The sequence below is a fragment of the Bos javanicus genome, chromosome 27 (genome assembly GCF_032452875.1).
Source record: "Bos javanicus breed banteng chromosome 27, ARS-OSU_banteng_1.0, whole genome shotgun sequence".
NCBI lineage: Eukaryota > Metazoa > Chordata > Mammalia > Artiodactyla > Bovidae > Bos > Bos javanicus.
Window position 1 is genome coordinate 380,990 of NC_083894.1, and position 23,603 is coordinate 404,592.

General features: G+C 40.0%; 1 pseudogene; it reads right to left on the minus strand.

Annotated features, from left to right (window-relative positions):
* LOC133239755 (F-box only protein 16-like) overlaps nt 1-23,603 on the minus strand; it is a 42,170-nt pseudogene that overhangs the window by 13,561 nt on the left and 5,006 nt on the right.

Consider the following 23,603-nt stretch of genomic DNA (forward strand, 5'->3'; position numbering starts at 1 on the left):
AGTACCCTGTTCTACCTATCTAAAACACAATTTCCATTATGTAGGGGTAAACTATAGACTTTATCAATTATCAAAACTTCAGCCATTTCTAAAGAATTGGGAGATGAAAGTCTTTTTTTTTTTTTTTGGAAAGTCTGTTTTCTAATTGCCCAAATGAAAGTCTGGTTTTCTTGTATATAAAATTCGTAAGGGTTTTTATGCGGTTGTAACCTAAGGGAAGAGGTACTGCTATGTTGAGAAGCCATTAAAGGCTTAATTTTTGTTCTTTAAGAGATTAGGGAAGCTTTGCTCAGTAAATTGGTTTGCTTAAATTGTTTGTGAAAATTTAAAAATTCCCTAAGTTCCTCCAAGCAGAATCAGTTACTTTCTTATCCTTGTTTCAACTGCTCTTTCTTTGTGCATATTTCTCTTACAGGATAGTACTTCGTATTCAGTGTGGTAACTATCTGTTTGTATCCTGGGCCATAGACTAGGCTCCCAGAAAGTGGGGTTAAGACCATTGTACCCTTAGCAGCTAGCACATAACAGTATTTAATACATATTTACTGATTTAGTGAGTGATTGTAAGTAGAGTAAGAAGACATTTTACTTTTATATAATCAATGGCTCATTACAAGATTAGTGTTCAGTGTTTTGTGTGAATCCTGGCAACCCACTCCAGTACTCTTGCCTGGAGAATCCCCATGGACAGAGGAGCCTGGTGAGCTACAGGCCATGGGGCTGAAAAGAGTTGGACACGACTCAGCAACTAAGCACAGCACAGTGCGGATCTCACTTAAAATGGACATTCAAGGAATTCCCTGGTGGTCCAGTGATGAGGACTCCACACTTTCACTGCCAAGAGCAGGAGTTCAATCCCTGGTCAGGGAACTAAGAGCCCAAGTCACACGGGGTGGCCAAAAAAATAAAATAAATAAAATAAGATGGACATTCATTTCATTTTTCTGAGTTTATAGTGAATGAAATCTATTTTTGCTGGAAGAGGTCTTGTTTAACACCACTGGTAATAAAGAATACATGATAATAAAAAAGCATTTTCAGGGGAGAAAATTTGGGCATGAATGCTCATAACTATATACATAAATAAACATCATTAATTCTGAAAAGTACAAAATATTTGACCCATTAACAGAATAGATAATAATGAAAACTGATGACTTTTCTGTTAAGTAAACAAAAACTTTGTTCCCTTTACCCAAAGCCATTTGAGACTTTTTTAAATGGCAAATGATGAAAAAATTTTAAATGCTTTTGTTTGCATATATTGAAATAACCAGACATCTTTTGTCTTTTATTCTGTGAATTACATGGACTGATTTTTTAATATTATGCCAACCTTACTCTCCTTGGATACATCCCACTTGGTCATCATGTCTTATTCTTTTTTTATATCTTACTGGGTTTAATTTGCCAATTTTTTCTTTAATAGAAAAACTGAAATTTACTATAACAAACTACTCCCTAAAGAAATGAAATACTAAGCGACAAGGTGGCAATTTTCTTGTATCAGAACTATTCATCATCTTAAAATATGTGTGTGTTAGTTGCTCAGTCATGTCTGACTCTTTATGATCCTATGGACTGTAGCCCACCAGGCTCCTCCAACCATGGGGATTCTCCAGGCAAGAACACTGGAGTGCGTGGCCATTCTCTTCTCCAGGGGATCCTCCCGACCCAGGGATCAAACCTGCATCTCCTGCATTGCAGATGGATTCCTTACCATCTGAGCCACCAGGGAAGTGCATACATAGTTTCTGGAAAAAGAGTTATTGTTGAAGACCAAGTATTAAAATCAGTATTACATACAATACTCAAAACCTTTTTTCATTCTACAACCTGGTTGATCACTTTTCTCTCCTCTGTCCCAGAACAGCCCACGCGTCAGCTATTGAAGCCTTTCCCTGGCTATGAGTCACTTTGAATGAGAGTTAAGGAAAGCCTTGTGATAAAAGGAGTCATAGCTATTGTAATTTTTAAAATAACTCTTCCACCACTGCACTTTACATTTTTCTTTTTAAAAGAAATTCTCATGAAAAACAGCCATCATTGAAATCAGAAAGACTGCTTTTATCATTGTAATTACAACAATATTAATTATGCAGTTTATTACTATATTAAATGTAGAGGGTTTCTACTTCAAGTAAACACAATAAAATGAAAGGTAAATGAGCATGTTAAGAGCCAACTATTCATATTTCAAAAGGATTCTCCAATTCAGAAAGGACTCACTGCAGCTTTTCTATAAAAAAAAAATCCCCGTGGTTTTAAAAATAATTTTAAAATTGTAATTTACACATAATTTTCAGGAACTCTTCTATTATACAACACGATGCACAACTCTGCATGTATATAGATCATGCCATAAAGAAAAAGCTCATAAAAATTTCCCATAAGTTATCTAATTAACTGTGACTATAAGAACGAACATAAACATTGGTTACAATGCATAGAAAACCACTAGAAAAATTTATGCTCATACTATTTACTGTTTACAATTCTATGTAAGGACTTTACATTGCTAGTTTCTAAAGTGAAAAGAACTTTAATATGCCCATTTTGCCCTTTCCTAATTATTAATTTTTTGCAAACTTTTCTTTATTAATGATAGAAACATAAACTTCAGTTTGCCTGGTAGAATCACAAAAAATTTGAATTAGTTAAGTAAAATTTGATGACCCATAGGTAATAAATACTGCACATTACCCACAGAATCCCAGTATCAGAATTGTGTAGTGCAGGCGTCAGAGACACAGAAATCCAGGAATCTGGAGAGAATGAGGAGCTCCAAGTCATAACCTGGGTGGAACTGTGGTTTGTGAGTGTCAGATGACTTTCAACTAACATGGATATCTTGAAAAGAGCTGTTAAGTTCTTAGAACAAGACAATGTTGAAGTCATGGTATATTTCTTTTGAACCAATGGCCTTCTCCAACTTAGTTCTAGAATTCCTAAGTAGCTGATGTTAGTAATTCTTCTTTTCCCAAATTTACCTTGAGTTTGGTAACATGGAGTTCTTTCACCATTTGAATATAATGCTTCTTCCATACACCCTGCTCACAGGGAGCTGGGGAGACATTGATGTACCAGTTAAACCATAAACATTTTAGCATCCAGAGCTGATCCAGTTCAGTTAAATTCTTCCAATGCCAGCTCACCTGGAAAAACAATGTTAAAAAACTATTCAGTTTACATGTCCACTTCCTCTAGGTTTTGAGCCATCACCCTGGTACTGAGAGAACTTCTTTATTTTTTTTCTGGAGTGGGTTGCCATGCCCTCCTCCAAGGGATCTTCCTGACCCAGGAATCGAACCCACTTCTCTGCACTGCAGGCAGGTTCTTTACCACTGAGCCACTGGGGAAGTGGATTCATGGATTCATTCATGAACGAATCAGAGCAAACATAATTTTAACTAGATAAACCAGGCCTGGAATTCACAAGTAGTTTCTTTTTGGTCCTTTTCCTCCAAATCACAACCAAGTTACTTCTTACCTGAAGTGCTTCCTAACCAGGCAGGAAAATTTTTTTTTTTTAATTGGAGGATAATTACAACATTATGATGGTTTTGCCATACATTGGCCATAGGTATACATGTGTCCCCTCTAACCTGAACACCACTTCCACCTCCCTCCCCATCCCATCCCTCCAGGTTCTCACAGAGCACTGGCTTTGGGTACCCCTTTTTCTTTTCTTTTTTTTAAAAATGTTAATTCAGACAGAATCCAAATCAACTAATATTTATCGAGCACCTATTAACCATCCTCGTCACAACCTGAAAGGTAGTATAATTAATATTCTCTCCTTGCAAATGGGGAAACTAAGCTTCAGATAAGACTCTGGAACTTCCTAAAGATCTCTGGCTATGCCAAAGCCTTTGATTGTGTGGATCACAATAAACTGTGGAAAATTCTGAAAGAGATGGGAATACCAGACCACCTGACCTGACTCTTGAGAAACCTGTATGCAGGTCAGGAAGCAACAGTTAGAACTGGACATGGAACAACAGACTGGTTCCAAATAGGAAAAGGAGTACGTCCAGGCTGTATATTGTCACCCTGCTTAATTAACTTCTATGCAGAGTACATAATAAGAAACGCTGGGCTGGAGGAAGCACAAGCTGGAATCAAGATTGCCAGGAGAAATATCAATAACCTCAGATATGCAGATGACACCACCCTTATGGAAGAAAGTGAAGAAGAACTAAAGAGCCTCTTGATGAAAGAGGAGAGTGAAAAAGTTGGCTTAAAGCTCAACATTCAGAAAACTAAGATCATGGCATCTGGTCCCATCATTTCATGGCAAAATAGATGGAGAAACAGTGGAAACAGTGGCTGATTTTATTTTTCTGGGCTCCAAAATCACTGCAGATGATGATTTAAGCCATGAAATTAAAAGATGCTTACTCCTTCGAAGGAAAGTTATGATCAACTTAGACAGCATATTAAAAAGCAGAGACATTACTTTGCCAACAAAGGTCCATCTAGTTAAGGCTGTGGTTTTTCCAGTAGTCATGTATGGATGTGAGAGTTGGACTGTAAAGAAAGCTGAGCACTGAATAATTGATGCTTTTGAACTGTGGTGTTGGAGAAGACTCTTAAAAGTCCCTTGGACAGCAAGGAGATCCAACCAGTCCATCCTAAAGGAGATCAGTCCTGGGTGTTTATTGGAGGGACTGATGTTGAAGCTGAAACTCCATTACTTTGGCCACCTGATGCGAAGAGCTGACTCATTTGAAAAGACCCTGATGTTGGGAAAGATTGAAGGCAGGAGGAGAAGGGGACAACAGAGGATGAGATGGTTGGATGGCATAACCAACTCAATGGACATGCATTTGGGTAAACTCCGGGAGTTGGTGATGGACAGGGAGGCCTGGCATGCTGTGATTCATGGGGTCACAAAGAGACACGACTGAGTGACTGAACTGAACTGAAGGATCTCTGGGAGTCTGCGTATGAACATTGTATGAAGGCTACAGAAACTCCAGTTGGCACATTGCTTATTTTTTTCATGATATGCTTCTATTTTCCCTCCATTCTTATGATTTAACTAAATATATAAAGGGAACACAATGACTAATACTATATTTGTGTGTCCTAAATAGCCTTTAAGATTCAATAGAGCATTAAGTATTTGTCCTGGGGACTTTCCTGGTGGTCTAGTGGCTAAGATTCTGTGCTTTCAGTGCAGGGGGCCAGGGTTTGATCCCTGGTTAGGGAACTGGATTCCACGTGCTGCAACTGACACCTGGTGCTGCCAAATTAGTGCATTTTTTAAAAAGTATTCTGTACATTCCATTTTCATAGCATTATGGTCAATCCTACATATCCAGCAAATGGTGGAGGTGACCCTATTATGTGTAGTAGTTTTTAAAATAATTTATTCCAGGTTTTAAATAAGTCTTAGTAGAAACTAGAGTCAAGTCCATATATAAAGTTCAGACTAGGCATTCCATGTCTCTTATCATGAATTGCAGAGATGATAGCTAATCTTCACATTCATTTCATCCTTGGAAAACTGGCCTCTTTTTCAAGGTTAACTCAATAATAAATAATGTTTGAATGCCCCCAAAAGGAGCAGAACACTCTGTAATGGAACTCGCTACCCATCCATCTCTTTATCTATCTGTCTCTCTTCCTCCCTCTTTCTATCCATTGTGTATGGAGTTTCTATTACATCCAGGATTATTTTATGAAGATAAGACATGTAGGGGAGAGGGAAGCAGAAGGGGGGCACAATTAGGAGAAACAGTAGGTTCAGGATCTAGATGGAGGAAAAGGCTTAGAGGATCTCATACAACACTGCAGGCAGAAACAGAGATCACAACCACTTTGTGCAACCCAGAATGAAACTGCACTGCCCTTAATCCTCATATGGTTAGTTAATTCAATCAAGATGTGGGGTTTGGGAAGGAGGGGATGGGGAGAAAGTTTTTCTCAACTCTCATCTTTTTCCTCTTTTGACTTAGATCGGTTTAGACCTGGGTAGTTAAGTTGGGGTTCCCCCCTGCACTGGGGATAGATAAAATTTTGCTTTGTTTTTGATTTTTGCTGCTTTTTGTTTGTTTAAAACTAAACAGGAATGAGGAAAGTTGAGGGTAGGTAAGCTCTTTCAAAACTGTAAGACAACCCCCACCACATTTTTAAACAGCTCAAAGCTCATCTTGGTGCAGTGACTTTATTGTTTACTTTAAATCTAGCTAAAGAACAATTGCCTCACAGTCAGTTCTGGGAAATAAAATACAATGCTGAAATCTACCAAGATTGACATATGGTACACATAGATGATAAGATTATCTATTTTGTATCACATCTCCCTGGAATGATAACATTCTCATTGTGAAAAGCATGGAAAATTCTGAGAAACCTGAAGAAAAACAATACCCAGAACCCTGTCAATTAGAGATGACCAACCATTATCAACAAGCTGGTAGAGTTATTTTCCTTTCTGTTTTTCAGGTGTATATGAAAGCAAAATCGGGAAACTGCATGCAATTTAAATTAATGCTTTCTTCATTTTACACATAATAAGCATCTCTGTTCTTCCAAAACATGTTTTCTTATGACTGCCTAATAGTTCATTATATGGCAGAATGATACTCTATTACTGGGCATTTAAAACACTATGCTTTTTTTAAAAAAAACAAATTGTTTCAATTTTAGAATAATATGTGTACATCAATACTAAATTCAAAGATACCAAGGGGCACACTGTAAAAAAAGTAAAAGAAAAAAAGCCTCTCATCCTTGTCATCTAGCCACTCATTTCCCTCCCTGAATGTAACCATTGTTACTGGCTTCTTGTGTGCCATTGAGAAGAGCAACAAATATGGATACATTCTTTTATTCTTCCAAAGTGGTAGGATAATTCTGCACCTTAGTTGTTTTACTGATGACATATTGAGGAGACAGTTGCAAGCAGTCTGTTATTAGCAGACATTTCCACTGTTTCCAGCCTTTTGCTGCTACAATGATGCAATATTCTTCCGTTCAGTTCAGTTCAGTCCGAAGAATCCCAGCATGCCAGGACTCCCTGTCCATCACCAACTCCCGGAGTTCACTCAGACTCACGTCCATCGAGTCAGTGATGCCATCCAGCCATCTCATCCTCTGTCGTCCCCTTCTCCTCCTGCCCCTAATCCCTCCCAGCATCAGAGTCTTTTCCAATGAGTCAACTCTTCCCATGAGGTGGCCAAAGTACTGGAGTTTCAGCTTTAGCATCATTCCTTCCAAAGAAGTCCCAGGGCTGATCTCCTTCAGAATGGACTGGTTGGATCTCCTTTCAGTCCAAGGGACTCTCAAGAGTCTTCTCCAACCCACACTTCAAAAGCATCAATTCTTCGGTGCTCAGCCTTCTTCACAGTCCAACTCTCACATCCATACATGACCACAGGAAAAACCATAGCCTTGACTAGACGAACCTTTGTTGGCAAAGTAATGTCTCTGCTTTTGAATATGCTATCTAGGTTGGTCATAACTTTCCTTCCAAGGAGTAAGCGTCTTTTAATTTCATGGCTTCAATCATCATCTGCAGTGACTTTGGAGCCCCCCAAAATAAGTCTGACACTGTTTCCACTGTTTCCCCATCTATTTCCCATGAAGTGATGGGACCGGATGCCATGATCTTTGTTTTCTGAATGTTGAGCTTTAAGCCAACTTTTTCACTCTCCTCTTTCACTTTCATCAAGAGGCTTTTGAGTTCCTCTTCACTTTCTGCCATAAGGGTGGTGTCATCTGCATATCTGAGGTTATTGATATTTCTCCTGGCAATCTTGATTCCAGCTTGTGCTTCTTCCAGTCCAGCGTTTCTCATGATGTACTCTGCGTATAAGTTAAATAAGCAGGGTGACAATATACAGCCTTGATGTACTCCTTTTCCTCTTTGGAACCAGTCTGTTTTTCCATGTCCAGTTCTAACTGTTGCTTCCTGACCTGCATATAGATTTCTCAAGAGGCAGTCAGGTGGTATGATATTCCCATCTCTTTCAGAATTTTCCACAGTTTATTGTGATCCACACAGTCAATGGCTTTGGCATAGTCAATAAAGCAGAAATAGATGATTTTCCTGGAACTAATTTTGCATGTGTTGAAGTATACCCATCAGACAAATTCCAAGAAGTGGAACTACTGACCAAAGGTAGTCTTATTTTTCTTAAATAAAAAAATTTGAAAAGTTTTTAGCCATGTCTCATGGCATGCAGGATCTCAGTTCCCCGACCAGGGCTCAAACTCACACCCTTGGTAGTGAAAGTCACTGGATCGCCAGGGAATGTCCAGGAATCTTTATTTAAAAATTGAGTACTACCAAATTGCTCTCCTTAGTGTTTGCATCAATTTATCTATGAAGGTGCAACATATGAAGGTTCTTGTTTCCCCTCACCCCTAATAATATAAAATGTTATCATTAAAAAAGAAACTAAAAAAAGAAGAAAAGAAACTTAATCTATCTGATCACAAACGATGGCATGAAAATGAGGCTAAGTATTTTATCTATTTTAGAAACATCTGCTTTTCTTTCTGTGAACTATTTGTTCACTTCCTTTGCTCATTTTTCTGCTAGGCTTTGCTTTTTTTTTCTTGTTAATGTAGATTTATAGTCATTCTTTAAAAAATAAGAAAATTACCCTTTTGCTGGCAATATGTTTTTTCCCCTGTTTATTTTAATTTTTTTTGGCCACACTGCAGCAGCTTGTGGGTTCTTAGTCTCCCGGCCAGGGGTTGAACCTGAGCCCTCATCAGTGAAAGCACTGAGTCCTAACCACTCCCAGGGAGTTCCCTCCTGTTTACTGTCTGTATTTATTTACAGTTTTCTTCTCTATGGAGAAAATTTTAATTTTTATAATCACAACTCAAAATTTTGCTTTCTTTATTTATAAAGCATATATAATATATATACAAAATATATAAAATAAATAAAGATTTTAAGTTATACATTTTCTTTTGAGGCTCTGAATATTATAGATTACTCACAAAGTCTTCCTTCCCTAGATTTCCTTTAATTACATTTTTTTCCCCTTTAGTCATGCCTGGTGGCTTACAGGATCTTAGTTCCCCAAACAGGGATTGAACTTCTGCCCTCAGCAGTGAAAGAGCAGAGAGTTAACCACTGGACCAGGGAATTCCCTCTTTTGAGTAGGGAATGGTTTTCCATAATTTCATATCAATCTTTTATCCTTCTAGAATTTTTTTCCAGATACTGCCCGGTTGTCCCAACACCAATTATTAAATATGTCATCTATCTTACTGCATTCATTTTCTTAATTTTTTTTCATTTTCTTAATTTTAAAAACTAAAGTTACCCTGTGAATGCACAGTAACAGGTAATTTCTGGTCTTTCTAGACTATGAATGGAGAAGGCAATGGCACCCCACTCCAGTACTCTTGCCTGGAAAATCCCATGGATGGAGGAGCCTTGTAGGCTGCAGTTCATGGGGTCGCTAAGAGTAGGACACGACTGAGCAACTTCACTGAGCGACTTCAGTTTCACTTTTCACTTTTATCCATTGGAGAAGGAAATGGCAACCCACTCCAGTGTTCTTGCCTGGAGAATCCCAGGGGCAGGAGAGTCTGTTGGGCTGCTGTCTCTGGGGTTGCACAGAGTCGAACATGACTGAAGCAACTTAGCAGCAGCAGCAGCAGCTAGACTATGAAAAGAAGTCAACAAAATGACTATCAATTTTATATCTTAAAAAATATACTTGAAAAAAAATATACTTGAATACACCATGGAATTACTTGTAAGAAAATAATGGTCAGATGCTTTTCCAACCTGTGAGCACATTTGCCTACTCTGAACTCCTTTAGTCTCACATGCTTCTGTATTTATCACATTAGCACCTTATTTCATGCTTTTCTATTTATGAATGGCCTGCACTCTACACTTTAAGTTTTACTATGGTCCTCTGCTGTGCAATAGAAGACTATTCTGATGATGAACCATTATATACATGTGTATGTATTTCCCCAACTGGCTAGTACTATTTTACGGACACTTAGCGATGGCTTACTTTTTCTCCCCGTTGAGCACTAAGTGCACAGCCAGACACAAAGAGATGGGGCCAATCCAAACTGTGCAAACGAAACACGGTGAGCGTCTTGTTGGTGCTCGGTTTTGTATGCGTGCTTTCTTTTTTTTCCTTCAAGGTTCAGTGTTTTCTAGGCTGTCTTTACAAAACACCAAACACTGCTTCTTTATCTGTACCTGTGCACAATGACAAAGGCTTCGGGGTCCAGGAAAGAAAAGATGTATAAAGATAACACCTTTGGGAGCTTGGTAGTAAAATCCAGAGCTTCTGCTGGAATTTTCTCCTGAAGCTTTCGACAGCAGAACGTTTGCTATGACAGGGAGCAGTGTTCTAACAGGACTGTCAGGATTCTTCTCCTCTGAGTGTCCATCCATTTGTCAAACTGGAAAAAAAAAAAAAAAACAACAAACAATCCAAAAAAAAAAAAAGCTCCAGGTTTAGTCTGACAAGAGAGACGCATTATGAAAGAGATAAAGAACTGCATAGAAAGTGAGTTTAGTAACTTATTCTTAACGAATTGCATGCATTTCTTTCCCTAACAAGTACACCCCATGTTTTGCCACCTACCTGTTCTTTCTCACATGTGTGTGTGTGAGCCCAAGCAAGGCCGGTGTGGACATAGACATGCACTTGACCTCAAAACTTGGAGTTACAGAAAAATTTGGGAGCTGGTCATAGTCGTAAACTGAGAATATATACAGACTTGTAAAATGTAGATCTTTAACTTCTGATGGGGCTATATCCCAATTAATCCATCATAAGTTGAAAGTATCATAAATTAAAAATGCACATAATACACTTAACCTACCAAACATCCTAGCTTAGCCCAGTCTACCTTAACGTGCTCAGAACGCTTACATGAACCCTGATGATCCTTGCTGTTGTTTAGTCACTCAATCATGTCCAGCTGTTTTGCGACCCCATAGACTGTAGCTCAGCAGGCTCCTGTGTCCATGGGATTCTCCAGGCAAGAATACTGGAGTGGGTTGCCATGCCCTCCTCCATGGGATCTTCCTGACCTAGGAGTCAAACCTGAGTCTCCTGCATTGACAGAGGTATTCTTTATCACTGAGCCACCAGGGAAGCCCTCACATGAACCTACAGTTGGGCAAAATCATCTACCACAAAGCCTATTTTAGAAGAAAGCGTTGACTAGTTCATGTAATTTATTGACTACTACACCTGGAGAAGGGAATGGCAACCCACTCCAGTATTCTTGCCTGGAGAGTTCCATAGACAGAGGAGCCTAGTGGGCTACAGTTCATGGGGTTGCACAGAGTTGAACACGACTGACTCAACTTAGCATGTATACAAGCACACTGAATGTGAAACCAGAATGGCTGTCTGGGTACTGATGGTTTTAAGTGTATTTGGCCTGTACTCTTGTGACCGAGTGGCTGACTGGGAGCTGTGGCTCAGTGGCTGCCCAGAACCATAAATAAGTATCCTACTGCACATGGCTAGCCACCCCTCCCCAAAAAAACCCAAATACAAAATTTTAAATATGGTATCCACTGAACGTCTATCACTTTTGCATCACTGTAAAGCCAAAAAGTTGCTAAGCCAAAGCATCTTAAGCCACGGACTGTCTGTACAACCATAAGAGAAGACACCTGGGCAGTCAGTCTTCGCCCATAGTTTACATCAGCTCATTAGTGATTAAAACTCCAGGACCAGAAACAAACCTTTGCATTCACAATTAGAGATAAGGCAATACAAGCAAATATCTCTGAGAAGGGGGAGTATATGGGGTTAAAGTCCTGTGTGTGTGTGTGTGTTCTCAGTCACTCACTCTTGTCTGACTCTTTGCTGAGCCGGCTAGGCTCCTCTGTCCATGGAATTTTCCAGGCAAGAATACTGGGATGAGGTGCCATTTCCTATTCCTAGGGATCTTCCCGACCCAGGGCTTGAACTTGTGTCTTTTGGGTCTCCTGCATTGGCAGGTGGATTCTTTACCACTAGCACCACCTGGGAAGCCCCAGTTAAAGTCCTGCTGCTGCTGCTCACTTCAGTCGTGTCCAACTCTGTGCGACCCCATAGACGGCAGCCCACCAGGCTTCCCCATCCCTGGGATTCTCCAGGCAAGAACACTGGAGTGGGTTGCCATTTCCTTCTCCAATGCATGAAGGTGAAAAAAGAAAGTGAAGTCGCTCAGTTGTGTCTGACTCTTAGCGACCCCATGGACTGCAGCCTACCAGGCTTCCCTGCCCGTGGGATTTTCCAGGCAAGAGTACTGGAGTGGGGTGCCATTGCTTTCTCCCAGTTAAAGTCCTACGAATATGTAAATGATTGATATGATTGGAAAGGAAAAGTTGATAGGAGGACCTGGAAAAGAAAAAGAAAGAGTGCCAGAGACAGGAAGTACATGCCAAAGCAATCTGGGGCATACCAAACAAACGCTTGGGTTACTTCACAATTTTCCCCAGTGATGACCCCAAATCAGTCCCAATATCAGTGACTGATCAAAGATGAGAGCGTGAGAGCTGGCCAAAATCAAAAGAAAGGTTCTTATGGGAACAGCTAGCAGCGGAAGGAGATGTTGTCAGAGTCTAAATCTCTGTTTTTCTTCTTTAGTCCATTAGAGAAGAGAAAACAGGAAAGTTTGGGGCTACTTGTATTTTATACGTTATTGCATTTCACCAATAGATGTTTGCTAGTTATTATAAGGTAATCAGAATTTAATAATACTTTAGTTTTAATCATAAAATACATTGACCACCTAAAAAGGCGTGAAAGTGAAAGTGAAGTCGTGTCCAACTCTTTGCGACCCCATCTTTGTGACTTTGGAGCCTATTAGGCTCCTCCATCCGTGTGATTTTCCAGGCAAGAGTGCTGGAGTGGATTGCCATTTCCTTCTCCAGGGGATCTTCCCGACCCAGGAATCGAACCCGGGTCTCCCTCATTGCAGGCAGACACTTTTACTGTCTGAGCCACCAGGAAAGCCCTAAAAAAAAAAAGGCATATAAAGTAAAAATGTATTTTAAGCCTTATGACAAGTCAACTTCTTTGTAATCATAGGATCTATTTTTTTTTAATTAGTTGGAGTACTTCTTGATTAAAACCATTCACTGTGGGACTTCCTTGGAAGTCCAGTGGTTAAGAATCTGCCAGTGCAGTGGACATGGGTTCCATCCCTGGTCTGGGATGATTCCACCTGCTGCAAGGCAAGTAAGCCTGAGAGCCACAACTCCTGAGCCCACACGCCACAGCCCCTGAATCCCAAGCATCCTAGAGCCTGTGCTCTGCAACCAGAGAAGCCACTGCAGTAGGAAGACTGCATACTGCAAGTAGGGAGGAGTGGTCCCATGCTCACGACAACTAGAGAAAGCCCGCACACAGCAGCGAAGACCCAGCTCAGCCATAAACAAATAAATAAAAAGAATCTGCCTTCCAATGCAAGGGACTAGGGCTGATACCTGCTCGGGGAACTAAGAGCCCACATGCCACAACTGGAGAAAGCCTGTGTTGCAACAAAGACCCAGTGCAGCCAAACCAAAGATTTTTAAATAAAACAAAAACTATTCACTGTTACCAGATCTTTTCAGCGCTCATCAATCTCACTTTGGACACTATCATTCAAGGGGGAGGGGGGACTCTCAAATGAAAAAAAAAAAAAAAAAAACACCATCAGAAACCTTAACTTACAAATAAGTGAATAAAATGTATTCATGTATGAATGTTCCCAGATTTCCTCTCCGCCTGTTTCTGCACAGTCCATATTTCTAACTAACATAATATGAGACTTCTTTCCTTTGGGGATGGGTTATTAGAATGATAGAGAAGCCAGACCAGAGTGGTGAGGGCCAGGGGAAGGACCAGCCCATGATGCTGCAGTGATCTCTAAAACAAGGAGCCAGTAGGGGGCATATGGAGACAGGAGAGCTGCAGGGTTTTGGCGTGTAGGCAGTTTGTGGCGGTTCAGACTGTAACTGCCTTTCCAGCAGTTATACAGTGTGAGAGAACTGGGGAATGAAGAAAGGGGATCTGGTAAGTAGTGTTATGAGTTCTGAATTGAATCCCCTGTGATTTTTCTTTGAGAGACAACATGAAAATTGGTATTCATCTTTAAAATTACTTTGGGCAGTGCTACGTGCTACTCTGTAGAAACTGAGCTACGTGGGGACCCAGGATGATTAGGGAAGAAATTTTTATGGGATATAATTATCACTACAGTAAATCAGAAATAACCCCAAACACCTCACAATAGTGAATCAGCTTAGCAACATGATAAGAGAAAATATGGCATTAAGGATGCATGGGGGCTTTGGAAGTGAGGCCATTCAGAGTCTCACTAAGAATCTCTTAATTTCTTCCTTTATACATTGATTGAATAATTATATCTAAATTTAGAGTTACTGGGAAGATTAAATAAATGAAAATATGTATAAAATTCCTAAAAGAGTGTATGACTCATTGTACTCATGGTAGCTAATATTATAAACAGTGGTCCCCAAACTGTTTGGCACCAGGGACCAGTTTCGTAGAAGAGAATTTTTCCATGGACTGGGGGAACAGGCAGGGAGGGATGGCTTTGGGGTGATTCAAGCGCATTACATTTTCTTGTAGTTCAGTCGCTCAGTCATGTCTGACTCTGCAACTCCATGGGCTGCAGCATGCCAGACTTCCCTGTCCTTCGCCATCTCCTGGAGCTGGCTCACACTCACCTCCATTGGGTCAGTGATGTTTTCCTACCCTCTGGTCCTCTGTCGTCCCCTTCTCCTCCTGCCTTTAATCTTTCCCAGCATCAGTCTTTTCTGATGAGTCGGCTCTTCGCATCTGGTGGCCCAAGTATGGAGTTTCAGCTTCAGCATCAGTCCTTCCAATGAATATTCAGGACTGACTTCCTTTAGGATTGACTGGTTTGATCTCCTTGCAGTTCAAGGGACTCTCAAGAGTCTTCTCCAACACCACAGTTCAAAAGCATCAATTCTTCATCGCTCAGCCTTCTTTCTGGTTCAACTCTCGCATCCATACATGACTCCTGGAAAAACTACAGCATTATATTTATTGTGCACTTTATTTCTAATGTGATGCCAGTGCTGATCTGATGAGAGGTACCAATGGGTCTGTGGCCCAGAGGTTGGGGACCCCTGTTAGAAAATATCATAGTGGTGTTAAAAATAATAAGCATGAGGGGTAAATCATTAGATATACAATAATTAAATTACAAAGCATAAAGTTACCATGTTTGTACATTAACAAGGACAGGAAGCACATATGCAAGGATTGAGGTCAGCTCAATTATTGTCATGAATGCCCAGAAGAAGAGAACAGGCTCAGATTGAAGAACAGTGATTTAGAATGAATATAAAAGAACATTAGGATTATAAAGCGCTGAAGAAATCTATAAAACATTCAAACCTTTTCCTCTAGAGATTAAAAAGATAATTACATTGGTTTCTCATTTATTTCCCTGATTATAGCAGTCAAAGATAATTTATATTTGGCTTTGATAGGTGTTCTTTGCCTTGGGGGTTTCTCCTTTCTAGTTTCTAATCTATTTAGTCTAATAGAAAATGAATTTGCATTCCTTGAACTTCTACCGGTTGAAGGTGGGTAGATGACTGATAAGAATGCTTAACAACTGGGGCAAATCCCCTTGGAATTTAAAAGGTGCTGGGAATAATCCAAAAAGTAGATAATCCATGGAAGAATTAACTCTACATGAATTTGGTAATCGCCCAGTATCCTTCTCTTTTTTAAAAAAATTTCTAAATTGAAGCATTGTTATTTTACAATCTTTTAGGTATCTAGCATATTGATTTATATATGTATACACACACACACACACACACACATTCTGTTTTAGATTCTTTTCCACTGTAGGTTATAATAAGATATTGGATATAGTTCCTTGTGCTGTACGGTAGGTTCCTGGGTTTTTTCCAAATATATTATATATATATAGTAGTATATATATCTGTCCCACATCTCTTGCTTCAGCTCTTCAAGAAAAAAGAGCCATACCATCACAGCCAGGGATCTAATGTGTGAGACAGGGGAGCAGCTAGGACCGTTTTCTTATCCTAGTACCATGTATGATACCTCATTTTACAGTTAGCTCCTTTTTAATATTAATATCATATAATTAGTATACGACATTGTGCTATATTATTTTATGCTATACTATCTTATATGGCCATCACTGGTGACTCAGTGGAGAAGAATACGCCTGCCAAGCAGGAGACAGGGGGTCAATCCCTGGGTCAGGAAGATCCCTTGAAGAAGGAAATGGCAACTGGCTCCAGTATTCTTGCTTGGGAAATCACATGGACAGAGGAGCCTGGTGGGTTTACAGTCCACGGGGTCGCAAAAGACTCAGACACGACTTAGTGACTAAACAGCAACAATACTATCTTATACCATAATTATATTTTATAGTTACTTTTAATGCCTTTCGGGATTTCTTGACAATAGGATTGTGAAAATCCCATTTTCAGAGTAGTTGTTACAAGGATTCTTGCTGCACTTTCAAGATGTGAGGACCATTGCTAGGGCATCAACGCCACTTATCTCACACCAAATGGCAAGGAAAGGAAAGTTCTCAGGCAGTGAGGTCAAGATGAAGGAAAAGGCTTGTTTATCTTTTTGCTTTTTGGGCTTCACTGGTGGCTCAGCTGGTAAAGAATCTGTCTGCAATGCAGGAGACCTGGGTTTGATCCCTGGGTTGGGAAGATCTCCTGGAGAAGGAAATGGCAACCTACTCCAATATTCTTGCTTGGAAAATCCCATGGACAGAGAAACTTGGCGGGCTACAGTTCATGGGGTCGCAAAAGAGTCAGACACGACTGAGCATGCACACATGGCTAAATATAAAATACTTTTTGGATTGTCTATCATTGAATAGGTTTCACATTACATCTTGCCCCTTACTATCCAGATTGTTTTTAAAAGTGACTTTACTTCTAATATGAGATTGAGCTTTAAAGTCAATACTTGACTCGTACAATGAAAATCCCAAGTAATGCTAAGTTTAAAAACCAGTATCCTTGGGCTTCCCTGGTGGCTCAGTGGTAAAGAATCTACCTGCCAACGCAGGTAACGTGGGTTTGATCCCTGATCTGGGAAGATTCTACATGCAGCGGAGCAACTAAACCCGTGTGCCACAACTACTGAGCCTGTGTTGATCCCACGCGCCACAACTTAAATGAAAAGGCTCTAGAGCCCAGTCTGTGCAACAAGAGAAGCCCTGACAATGAGAAGCTTGCACACCACAACTAGAGAAAAGCCTGTGCAGCGAGGAAGACTCACAGCCATAAATAAAGGAAAATTAAAAAAAAAACTTGTATTCTTGCTTCTCTTTTTTATTGAAAATGCATTCCTTATGCTATCAATCTGTTATATTGTTCATAAAACACACAGACAAATAAAGCCTAAAATGGAGAGAGAAAACTGAATAAAAATAAACTGGAAATATTCCCTTCAAACTTAATTCCTGTGGCTTTCATGGAGGTATAAAGATTACCATATGATCTAGTGAATTTATGGAATAAGTTTGTTGTTGGGCAAAAGAGAAAAACTAGTATCATTTATTCATTTAGAAAATATTTATTAAATGCCTGATAACATCAAGCAATGTACAACAAGGAGCATGGTAAAACCATGCCTGACCCTGTAGTTTGGCTGATTGGAGTAGAGAGATAATTAGTGATCTTTGCAAATATCAGTGACCTTTGAAATATATGCTTCTATTAGTTATGGTAAAAGAAAAGAATTAACGAGATCTTTTTAAAAGTTTGAAGACCTTGAATTTTATCCAGGGTGATATTTAAAATGTTTAACAACTGGCAATGCTACCAACCAATCAAAGTAGACAGAGGCTGGTCAGCCATACCAATGAATTCTGCCTGAACATTAGCCCTGGTTTTATTAATTTAGGGATTTCCATCCATAGTAAGTAGAATGAAAATGCAAATATAGTCATTTTAAATACGTCCCTTTTTATTTTATCTATGTGCTTTTTTTATAAGTCTCTTTTTTAAGTTGTTGGTAACAAAGTTAGTTTAAAAACACAAATACAATATGAGAAAAACTTAGCTAGATTTTAAATTTCGGGTATTTCTCATTTTGCCATTTTTAGTGAATTTATTTTATAAAATTTTATTATTATTTTGAATAGATATTACCTTCACATGATTAAAAACATTTAATGATTAAAAATTCAAAAGACACAAAAGGCTCTCCAGCTAAGAGTCTCTTCCACCCTTTAGACAGTTTTCCTGTCTGAAGGAAATCAATATTGCCCCTTTTCTTGTAAAAGTAAAGTGAAGTTGATCAGTCATGTCCAACTCTTTGCGACTCCACGACTGTAACTTGCCAGGCTCCTCTGTCCATGGGGTTTTCCAGGCAAGAATACTGGAATGGGTTGCCATTTCTTTCTCTAGGGGATATGTAAAGTCTTCCAGAAACATTGTGTACATGACTTTTTTTTCCTTCTTTAGGTTAGTAAATATCTTTAGACTGGAGCTTGTAGACCAGCACAGAAAGGAAGTGGTGACTAAATCAGACAAACAAGAACAATAAGATACAGAGCTTTACGATGGATTGAATGTTTATGTCACCCCTAATTCCTAAATTGAAACCCTAACCCTGTGGTAATGACCCAGGGAGGTGGGTGGGGCCTTTGAGAGGATTAGGTCATTAGGGAGAGCATTCACATGTGGGATTGCGAGCATCCATGCTCAGTTGCTCAGTTGTGTCTGACTCTTTGCCACCCCATGGATTGTAGCCCGCCAGGCTTCTCTGTTGATGGGATTTCCCAGGCAAGAATACTGGAGTGGGTTGCCACTTCTATTCCAAGGGATCTTCCTGACCCAGACAGCAAACCAGAGTTTCCTGATTGGCAGGCGGATTCTTTACCACTGAGCCACCAGGGAAGCCCTCATGAATGGGTTTAGTGTCCTTTATTAAAGAGACTACAGAGTGACCTTTAGCCCTTTTGTCATATGAAGACACATGGAGAGTCTCTGAGCCAGAAAGCAGGTTCCCAGCAGACACCGAGTCTGCTAGCACCTTGATCTTGGACTTTCCAGCCTCTAGAACTAAGAGAAATATTTTCTGCTGTTTATAAGCCCCCGCCCCCACCAGTGTTTTGTTATAGCACCTGGAGTGGACTAAGACATACGGGAAAATGAATCTCAGTAACTCACAGGGTAGGCTTTTCTGTCTACTGCTACATTCTGGGGCAAAGATGCTCCCTTAAAAGGAAAGAAGGCTTTGACTGTATGCTTTAAAGATGGACTATTTCAAGTTCATTATATACATCTAGACTTAAAGAAATCAAAGCATAATTTTTTAAAAGGGATCCTGATTTATTTTTTTAAATTAAGGTACAATTCATACACCACCCCACCCAGCATTTTCATATATTCACAAGGCTGTAAAGCCAGCACTACTGTCTAATTTCAGAACATTTTCATTACCCCCCAAAATAAAGTCCATACCCATTACAGTCAGTCACTCCTCCCCTGCTCCCTGGCCCCTAGAAACCACTCATCTATTTTCTGTCTGTATGGATTTGTCTACTTTGAATATGTCATATAAATGGAATCATATGCTAAGATGGCTTCGGTGTCTGGTTTCTTTCACTCAGCATACTATGTTCAAAGTTTATGTTGTAGCATATATCAGTACTTCATTCTTTTTTCTTGCCCGTGCTTTTTAAAATTTAACCATTTTTAAGTATACAGTTCAGTGACATGATGCACACTCACACTATTGTGCAACATCCCCACATCCATCTGCAGAACTGTTTTTAAAACTCAAGCTGAAACTCTACCTGTTAAACAACGTCCCTATTTCTTCGTAACCTCTATTTTACTTTCTTTCTCTGTGAATTTGCCTATTCTAAGAACTTCATAAAAGTGGAATCAAACAATATTGGTGCTTCTGTGTCTGGTTTATTTCACCCAGCACAATGTCTTCAAAGTTCATTCATGAGTAGCTTGAAACGGAACTGCCTTTCACTTTAAGGCTGAGTACTATTCTGTTGTTTGGCTAGACCCCATTTTGTTTATCCATTTCTCACCAAGTGGACGTTTGGGTGTTTACATATTTGATGATTATGAATAATGCCACTGTGAACGTTAGTGTACACATTTTTGTATGACCGTGTTTCCAGTTCTCTTGGGTGGAAGAGACTCTCAATGAGACTGTAGAGGAATTTAATGAGCAATACACATTAGCCAGAGATGGATAGAGTAAGTCCCCTCATACAAACATTTGAGTTTCGAACTTTCAAAGATGCGAATGTGTGTTTGCATGTCCAATCACATTAGTACGTGTGTCTGGCGTGCACGGTCATGTGTGTCCATCCACTACAGGTGGCTGTGCTTTTGTGTACTTTACAGTACAGTAGAGCAGTTTTTTAATTTCAAGCCCAGGATGTCTGGAAGCAAGCTTACAAACAGCGGAGTGTAGCCAGTTGTGTTAGTTGGGTACCGAGGCTGACTGTGTTGGATTTACGATCAAATTGGACCTATGAATTCGCTTTTGGAATGGAACTCATTCATGCAGAGTGGACTTACTGTACTTTGATCATGGACAATGGTCATTGAGACCGTGTTTCCTTTGAGGAAGTGTGAAAGTAACTTAGATATGGATATATAGATTTATATACATTCCTTTGTTAATGTTCTTTTTCATTATGGTTTATTCCAGGATACTAGATATAGTTCCCTGTGCTATACAGTAGGACCTTGTTGCTTAGCCATTCTAAATGTAATAGCTTGCATCTACCAACCCCAAACTCCTGGTCTGTCCTGCTCCCTCCTCTCCTCCCACTTGGCAACCACAGGTCTGATCTCTACGTCTGTGAGTCTGTTTCTGTTTTGAGGGCAGGTTCATTGGTGCCACAGTTTAGATTCCACATATAAGTGATATTCATATGGTGTTTGTCTTTCTCTTTCTGACTTAGAATCAAGTATACTTTAAATAGTTACCCATTTTCCAAGCAGAGCTCTTCTTGCTTCAAATACTTACAATTAAAAAAAAAAAAAGATGGAATGATTTCATATTTTGTGGTTCAAAATACCCATTAAAAAGACATCATTAGGACTTCCCTGATGGTCCAGTGGTTAAATATCTGCCTGCCAATGCAGGGGACATTGGCTCAATCCTTTGTGCCAAGAGATTCCACATGCCTAGGTGCAACTGAGCACAAGCGCTACAAGAACTGAAGCCTGCATGCCCTAGAGCCCTGCTCCCCAACAAGAGAAGCCACCATAATGAGAAGCCTGCTCACTGCAGCCAGAGAGTGGCCCCTGCTTGCCAAAACTAAAGAAAGCCCATGCACAGCAATGAAAACCCAGCACAGTCAAAAATAAAATAAATAAAATTTTCAAAAGATATCATTAAAGGATCAATCACTAAATATTGCCAGTCTTTTCCATTTTATCAACTGAGTATAAAGAGACAGATTTTGTACCTGAAAGGGTAACTTTATTTATAACTTAGGCAAACTTTCCTTTTTCTCAGTTTCTCCATGTGAGACAATTCATCTTAGAGAATAAATAATTTTTTAAAGGCAAGAAATAAGAAAAGAATGGAACTATAAAGTGAAATCATTTTTGGAATATGAAAGGCGATGACAAAACTGACAAAGGAAAAATAGGAAAACGGACAACCTCCCTCCAAATATTTCAGCATGACTAGTATTAGAACTTGTGAAATTTATGAGTGAGTAGCTCTGTTTTTTTTTTTATTTCATGAGTTCACATACCAGTGGGTGTACATTACATATATGTTTGCATATGTGCACCTCTGGGCTTATAGCTCAGTGTTTATCTGTATAGGTTTGTTGTTATATACCATTGAGGACAGAAACTATGTCTTATTCACCTTGACTTCTCCACTGCAGAGTGCTGTATGTGGCATATTACAAGTGCTCAAGCTTGCTGGAAGGAATGAATATGCTTGTGACAAATGAATATCCTTTGGATGTATGGCTACCATGTGAGTGTATTTACATATTAGTGGAGAGGTGTTTTCCTGAGCTTCAGTCACTTGTGTATCTATCTGAATGGGTGAGGAAGGGACAACTCGAATGAGGAGGTTTGGCAGAGGAGGGCAAGCTGGAGCCAGGAAGCAAGAGACAGCAGGTAACAGGCGTGACTGTCTCTCTGGCACCCACCCTGTGCTCTGTGGGCTTTCAAAATCGGGCTCCATGTATTCCCTTCCTCCTGGCACTTTCTAAATTTTCTCTCACTGTCAGAACATTCCTATTTAGAAACTATCTCAGGGCTATTTCTTCCCTTTTATGGAGGAGGATGAGGAGCTGGTTTCATGCTTCCAACAGATCTGTTTTCCTTCCTTTTTTTAGACTCTCAAATTCTGCTTTCAAAGGGAAGGCAAAATGGAGACTGAAATAATTGATTCAACAACAACCTCAAGGCCTGTAAAATGCCGTCTTTGCTACTAACCAGGGAATATCATATATCATATGTAGACACTTTTTATACTTTAGAGAAGAAGAAAAAGAATACCATTTTCTCCTCCATCCTAATTAACTGCCCCCTGGGCTACTAGGACCCTCAAATAACAGTGACAGATAATCTCAGAATTTCTAGATGACAGTAGAAGAGGGGATTTCCCTGGTGGTCCAGTGGTTAAGACGCTATGTTTCTGCTGCAGAAAGCAAGGGTTCAGTCCCTGGTTGGGCAATTAAGGTCCCACAGGCCAACGGAGTGGTCAAAACAAGCAAACAAAGAAAAAAAAAATAGAAGAGAGCCTATGCTATGCTAAGTCACTTCAGTCGTGTCCGACTCTGTGCAACCCCATAGACGGTAGCCCACCAGGCTCCCCTGTCCCTGGGATTCTCCAGGCAAGAACACTGGAGTGGGCTGCCATTTCCTTCCCCAATGCATGAAAGTGAAAAGTGAAAGTGAAGTCGCTCAGTCGTGTCCGACTCTTAGCAACCCCATGGATTGCAGCCTAACAGGCTCCTCCATCCATGGGATTTTCTAAGCAAGAGTACTGGAGTGGGGTGCCAGAGAGCCTACAAAATAAAATAAAAAAACCTATAGAATTTTTCAGAAGACTGAAAAATCAGGATTCAGGGCTTTCATGGTGGTCCAGGGGTTAAGAATCTGCCTGCCAAATCAGGACATACAGGTTCCATTCCTGGTTGAGGAAGATTCCACACGCCTCGGGGCAGCTAAGCCAGTGATCCACAACTATTGATCCCGCATGGCCTAGAGTCCACGTACTGCAGCTAGAGAGTAGCCCCCGCTCGCTGCAACTAAAGAAAGCCCTCGTGCACCAACAAAGACTCAGTGCAGCCAAGAAAAAATAAAGAATATCAAAAAGAAAAATCAGGATTCACACATTTTCTGAACTCTTCTCTTGTGTCTAACAAAAGTCCTATCAAGCATCTAATTCCCTTCTGAGTCTCGGGCACCAGCAATTTTCTGGCACCCACTGGTCTCACTCTTCCCAACTCCTCCTCCACTTGCAGCCCATGCTCCACCTGACCTTTCTAGGATTATTATTGCCCACCAGGTGATTCTGTTCATTTTCTCTTCCCAGGTAGATTGAAGCTACTTTCCCTTATATGATCCACAGGTTCCAGGGGAAGCTCTCAACAAA